This window comes from Manis pentadactyla, chromosome 5, assembly GCF_030020395.1.
Source record: "Manis pentadactyla isolate mManPen7 chromosome 5, mManPen7.hap1, whole genome shotgun sequence".
Classification (NCBI taxonomy): Eukaryota; Metazoa; Chordata; class Mammalia; order Pholidota; family Manidae; genus Manis; species Manis pentadactyla.
The window spans coordinates 31,709,245-31,715,244 of NC_080023.1; the positions used below are offsets into that span (position 1 = coordinate 31,709,245).

At 44.1% G+C, this 6,000-nt stretch overlaps 1 long non-coding RNA gene across 4 annotated transcripts in view; it reads right to left on the reverse strand.

The window, feature by feature from the left end:
* LOC118924048 (uncharacterized) overlaps positions 1-3,154 on the reverse strand; it is a 42,665-nt gene extending 39,511 nt beyond the window's left edge. For 2 of the 4 annotated variants that reach the window (XR_008997715.1, XR_008997714.1), the window contains exons 1-2: positions 3,038-3,152; positions 2,568-2,618 (exon numbers count right to left, since the gene is read on the reverse strand). This is a non-coding gene — a long non-coding RNA (uncharacterized LOC118924048). Of the gene's footprint in view, positions 1-2,567; positions 2,619-3,037 lie in introns of all 4 variants that reach the window. The other 2 variants (XR_005029440.2, XR_008997713.1) reach the window with 2 other exon arrangements.
* Between the last annotated feature and the right edge of the window lie 2,846 nt (positions 3,155-6,000).

Genomic DNA, 6,000 nt, shown 5'->3' on the forward strand with positions numbered 1-6,000 from the left:
AATAAAACCGCAATGAATTTGGGGACAAATTAAGTTATATAATATACTTACAATTTCCAGCATAGTGTCTGGCACATGGAATGTGCATGATAAATGGTAGACACTGTTATTCTAATATTATAGATGAGGAAACAAACCTCAGAGAGGTTAAGTAACTTCCCTGAGACCACACACACAGATACATAATTTGAGAGTGTCAGACCCAGCAGTTCCCAAGGCTTGCGATTTTTCTATAACACTGACTACCACGGATGCCCAGATGTCACCATGATAAAGAAGGGGAGAAAAGTTAACTCTTCCTCATGCTTGCTAGTCAACACACCTAGACACAACAGTACACACTATAGGTAGCTCAGCTCATTCTTTGAATGTAAAATTATTGTGTCTTACAAGCAAATCTGCTGAAATGAGAATGTTTACTTGAACTAGAATGTGCCAATATCACTCAGTATAAAGTTTCCAACAAGCTGTGCTGTGTCTGCTGACCCCTCAGGGTCACCAGCTGGTGAACAACTCTCTGTAACACGATTGCATTCTGCATTTCCCTGTGTCCACACCAAGCACACTTTTTAACTCGCAGGTGAGTTGAACTCTGAGCTATCAGTCCTCAGGATCCCGAGTCTGAGCTGGTAGTGTCCTTGCGGCATAGACTTCCTGTCAGACCAGGGCTGAGTTTTGGCCAGGATTGTGCTACAGACTATGGGCTCCTAACGGGCCCATAACAATCTTACACCATAACAAGGGTGAGCTCAGTGGCCTGTGTGTCCAGGTGGATAATCTAAGGAAGCTGTGAGCTCCAGGAAGGCAGGACCTGCATCTGTTTTATTCACTGATACATCTCTACCCAGAAAGGCTCAGTTGTATGTAGTGAATGACTTTGGATGAATGAGCACTCTCAGGATCCCCCTACAGTAAATTATGAGAGGTGAATCACACCACGGAATTGATGCTCACAAGATTTCCCCATAGGGCCCAGAAATGGGGGGCACTTGCCCAGCATTGCCCCCTAGCACCCAGCCCTGCCATTCCAATCGCACTCTATCTTCCTCTTAGGGAGCTTCCCACCAGGAGTTGTTTTTGGAGGAGTGGTGGTCGTGGAGGGATGTTCCTGTCCCTTGAAACCAAAGGGGCCAGCTCATCTCTCTGGCAGCTTTGTGTCTGACCAAGCCCTGCAAAGATGTGAGACGGAGGCCGTTCGCCGCAGGGCTGGGGGAGTGTGCAGGCCACTCGCTACTGCTCTGTTTTGCAGCGTCTCCTTCAGCCTCGTTTTCACCAGCTCTCTTAGTCCCTGCCCACATTTCCACCCTAGACTTCAAACCTCCCTTGGATACTGATGTGCCATAAAGCCTTTGGATAATCTCCAACCCCTCTGTTTCTTAAACTGCAAGCAAAATTGCAGAAGAGATTGTGCTGATAATCTGTCTCTTCACTGATAGGCTTGAAGATTATTTGGTAAATTTCCAAATAGCAATTTAGGAGCCGTAGAGAGAAGTTGTACAGTCAAGGCTAATATTTTTCAGTTTGAAATACTGAGACTGAAGTAATGCAAGAAGGTGAGAGTGACTATTTCTGAAATGATTATTCAGATCAACTATTTGGCACTGAAAAAGTTGGACAGAAGTGAGTTGAGGACTGGATCCATGGCTAAATATGGTGCCAACACCTAATTTTACAATTGCTGATGCATTTTTCTCATCAACAAAGAATGTACATTGGCAGGTTTCTCTCCTGCCCTTGCAGAACAGTTATTGCTGTATAGCCTCTTCACACACTGTGATGATTCAGGGTCATTTCTTTAAATCTAAAATTGTGGATGTGGCAGTGGCTGTTTCCAGACAAAAAACAGTGGAATCCTGGAAAGAGCTGAAGAAACTATCAACTGTGATTTTGTCCTTTGATCCGACCAAATTAAGAGAGCAGATCCTTGGGTTTTACACATCCATGAAAAGAATCAGGCTCTCATATTCTATAATATGAGTGTTCTTCTCTTTTCATATGTCAGTTTTAATAGTGTAATTCCTGTTGGAGTAATTAGCTCCCTTCTGAACCCACTGGTAAAAAAAAGCAAGGAAAGAGGCAGTTGGAAACTGAAACACCATCTTTCTTACTGATAAAGCTGGTACTGGAGAAAGTGGAACCTGATCTGTGGGCAGCTGGACTTGCTGATTCTTAGCCCCGAGCATTAGCGGGACCCGTGTATCTGGCCGCAGACACAGTCTGATCACACTGGGCTCCACGCAGGGCGGGTGTGGGGCACAGCTTAACTGCTCTGCTTCCCACGTGTGTGAGGGCCATCTAGAGCATGTTCTCTCTGCTATTTCCTAAAAGGAAGAGGAGACGGGAAGGGGCTGGGCTGCGCAGGCTCAGGCTCTCCTCACAGACTCACCAATCAGGGCAGGCCCTCCGCTGTGCTGGGGCGGCTGTGGGGGGGCCGTTATGCTAATACAGCTCACACCACAGGGAAGGGACACCCCCCTGCACACACCAGTGGGAAGAGGTACCTCCCTGCCAGCAGTCTGAAATGACAAAGATGACAGAGTCTACAGTAGTAGGCCTTGTCCACTTACCAGCTTTGGTTCCTGTTCTCTCTCCCCCCTCCTCACTGCTCCTTGAACCTTCTAATTTGAGCAAAGAAAAAAAAACCACATGTAAAAAGAGCACTGGCCTGGGTGTCAGGAGACCTCGGTCCTGGTTGGGGCTGGTGGGTGCTCTGCGTCTCGTCTTTCTGTAGTCTCTGCCTGCAGGCTGAGGGTGTAGGAGAGGTTGCTCTCCTTGCTAACGCTGGTCCTGTGGTCTGCCTCCCATTGCTCTACTTTTGGGAACCTTGCCCTCTCCTTTATACTCAGCTTCTCTTTTCTCGGCTGCGCTTCTTGCATAGGCTTTTTAGACATCAACAGATCTTTCCTACCTAAAATCAATATCCTCACTTGGCCCCCACCTTTTCCAGCAACTTCCCTATCTCTGTACCTTCTTTTCTTTACAGAAAAACTTCTTTAAATCAAAGTGTTGTCAGAATACACTGCCTCTGCTCACCCACCCTGCGGAGCAGCTGGGCTTCTGGCTTCTAGCCTTACGACGCCTGCAGTGACTCTTGCTCAGGTGGCCAATGGACTTGCACGGTTCAGTCCAGTGGACTTGTTGTTCTCGTATTTGATTTCTCAGCATTACTTGGCACTGTTACCCAGTCCCTGCTCTTCAGAACTCTCACTTCCCTTAGTTTTCCTGACACAACACGTTCTTGGTTTATCTGCTGCTGAAGGCTTGTTTTGTTCTGGTCAGCTATATCTTGGAGTTCTGCAATACCTAGGTCCTCTTTAGTTTTTTCTCTATCCTCTCTCAGTGAAAGAATGATTAGACAATTTGTTTATTTATTCAAATTTTTATAAGCATATATCATGTGCTAGGCATTATTCTAGGCATGGAGATTCCAACAGTGAAAAAAATATTACCTTCTCTGATGGAGTTTACATTCTAGTGGTAGAAGACAGTCAATAAATAAATGAATGAAAGAGCATATAATATATCAGGGGGTGATACATGCTATGAAGAAAGTAAGTTGGGGAGAGGGAGTAAGTGTGGGGGGAGGTAATGTATAGTAATGAGAAGGGTCAAGGAGGGCAGAGTCCAGAAAGAAAGGAGTGACTAATTTTGGTAGAGTAATACTGGCTTCATACAATGAGGAAGCATTCCCTCCTCTTCTAGTTTTTTGAAGAGTTTGAGAAGGATTGGTGTTAATGTTCTTTAAACGTGTAGGAGAATTCACCCATAAGAGTATATGTTCCTGGACTTTTTCTATGATGGCGGTGGGGGTTGATTACTGATTCAATCTCTTTACTTGTAATGGGTCTGGGTTTTCTATTTCTTCTTGAGTCAGTTTAGGTAATTTGTGTGTTTCTAAGAATGTACTGTTTCATCTAGGTTATCTGATTTGTTGGTGTACAATTGTTCATAATATTCGATTCCTTTTCATTTCTTTAAGATAGGTTGTCATGTCCCCACTTTCATTTCATTTCATTCCATTTCACCTCATGTTATTTTTTCCTTTGTCAGTCTAGCTAAAGGTTTGTCAAGTTTTGGAGCAACTGAGCCACAGTTACCTGGTGGCAGAGCATTCCCGGCAAAAAACGAAAATAACACCACTAACATTTACCAAGAATTTCCTGTACATGGGGCACTTATTCCAGTGCTTCACCCAAATGGTAAGTATACGATTATTATTGTTCTCACTTCCCAGATGAGGAGACCAGGGCACAGAGAGGGGAATAAACTCACCTAAGATATCCCACGGCTGGTGGGGCAGAGCCATCATTCAAGTCCACGGTCCGACTCCAGGGCCCTGTTTCACCTCTGCACTTTTACCTTTCAAAGACTGTGAGTTCAGTGAAAAGAATGATTATAAGTAATATCAAAACAAAGACAGTGAAACAAAACTAATCTATAGACTGCAGGATAGCATTTTTCTATTTTAGAAATATGTGACATATGTCATTTCCTTCTTGGAATAATAAATGGTACAATCATTTTGCCACCTAATTTTACTCCCCAGATGGTCCTAGATTATTAATAACTAGAGCTGGACCATCCCTGCAACATTTTGGTTTCTTAAAAATCTCCATGTATTTTCAAATATATGCCGTTTTATATAATATATTTTTTCCAAGTATTCCTTCCTGGGAAACAAAAGCATGCTTTAACAGCACACAATCCATATGCTTCTGATTTACTTGTACTCAAATCTCAAAAATGTTGCTTTGTAAGACCTATTTTATTCTCCCTTAAACTCTCTTGAATAAGAATTTCTTAACATTTCCTTCCTCTTGATCACTGAGTGATATTTTATTAAGGGAAAAATATCCTGATATCACCACAACTGGGTTGATTCAAAACCAAAAGCCAGGGCTTCTGAAAGGGCCTTGGAAAAACGTGCTTCCACACCCATAGCTGAATCATGGGGCGACTCAGAACCTCAGGGCAGCCAGTGTTACAGGTTAAGGGTGCTGATGGCTCCAAGAACACAGGAGAATTTCAAATCATTGCCCATTACTACACACCCCACAGTGGAGCTGTATTTTCTTCCCTGTATATGAAAAAAAAAAGAAGGTTAGTGGGAGGAGAAATTTCTCTTGTCAGCATAAGCTTTAAAAAGAAGAAGGAAGTTTGGAGTGAATGGATGTTTTTAAGCTCAGGCATATGTTAGAAGGGGAAGAAATGAGACTGAGTAAGAAACAGAGTGCTTATGCTGAGGATCCTCCATGGCCTCAGAATGACCCAGGAATCTCACCAGGGCCTATTAACAAATGCCTTGTGCTAAGAGCAAGTTTTGTCAAGGAAGCATCAGCATTGAGTATAGTCAGCAGAAGCAGAGTAGTGCCAACCAGGACTCTCTGTAGGGTGAGAAATTGAGGTCCCCCACCCATCCACCTATCCCACTATCCTTTTTGGAAACCCTGGGGAAGGCAGGCAGGAAGGATAGAAGGAAATGGAAATTAAATTCTATTGATAACTTGCTATGCCCATAATGACAAATTTCAGGCTCAATCTCAGGACAATGCTGATTGATTGGTAGTGGCTGCCCAGAATGCTGTGTTGAGAAGGATTCTGAGGTCCAGTCTAACTTTTATATGTATGTAAAGAAAGTTGGAATTGATCCAGAGATATAAGCTATGGGCACTATTGTGGTGAGAGTCAGCAGTAACACACATCTTCAGAATCACTGTATTGTGCCATGCTCCCAGCTCAGGCCTCCTTAGATGCGGGAGACAAAGTAAGCTTTAGCCTGATACCCACCCAAGGCAGACAGAAGTGAGAAGAGCTGGAAATGGTTAGGAGGCCAGGGCAGGATTTTAGGAATGAGGGGTAGCCCGGGCAGCCCATGTAGCTCGGCCAGGGAAAGTACTCACCACTCTAGCATGCTGGTGAGCTTCTCTCTGCTCTGAGCCCTGCAGTGTGTTGACACAGTGTCCTGATCCCTTAGGTCCCTGTTACTAAGCTTGGTAAGTG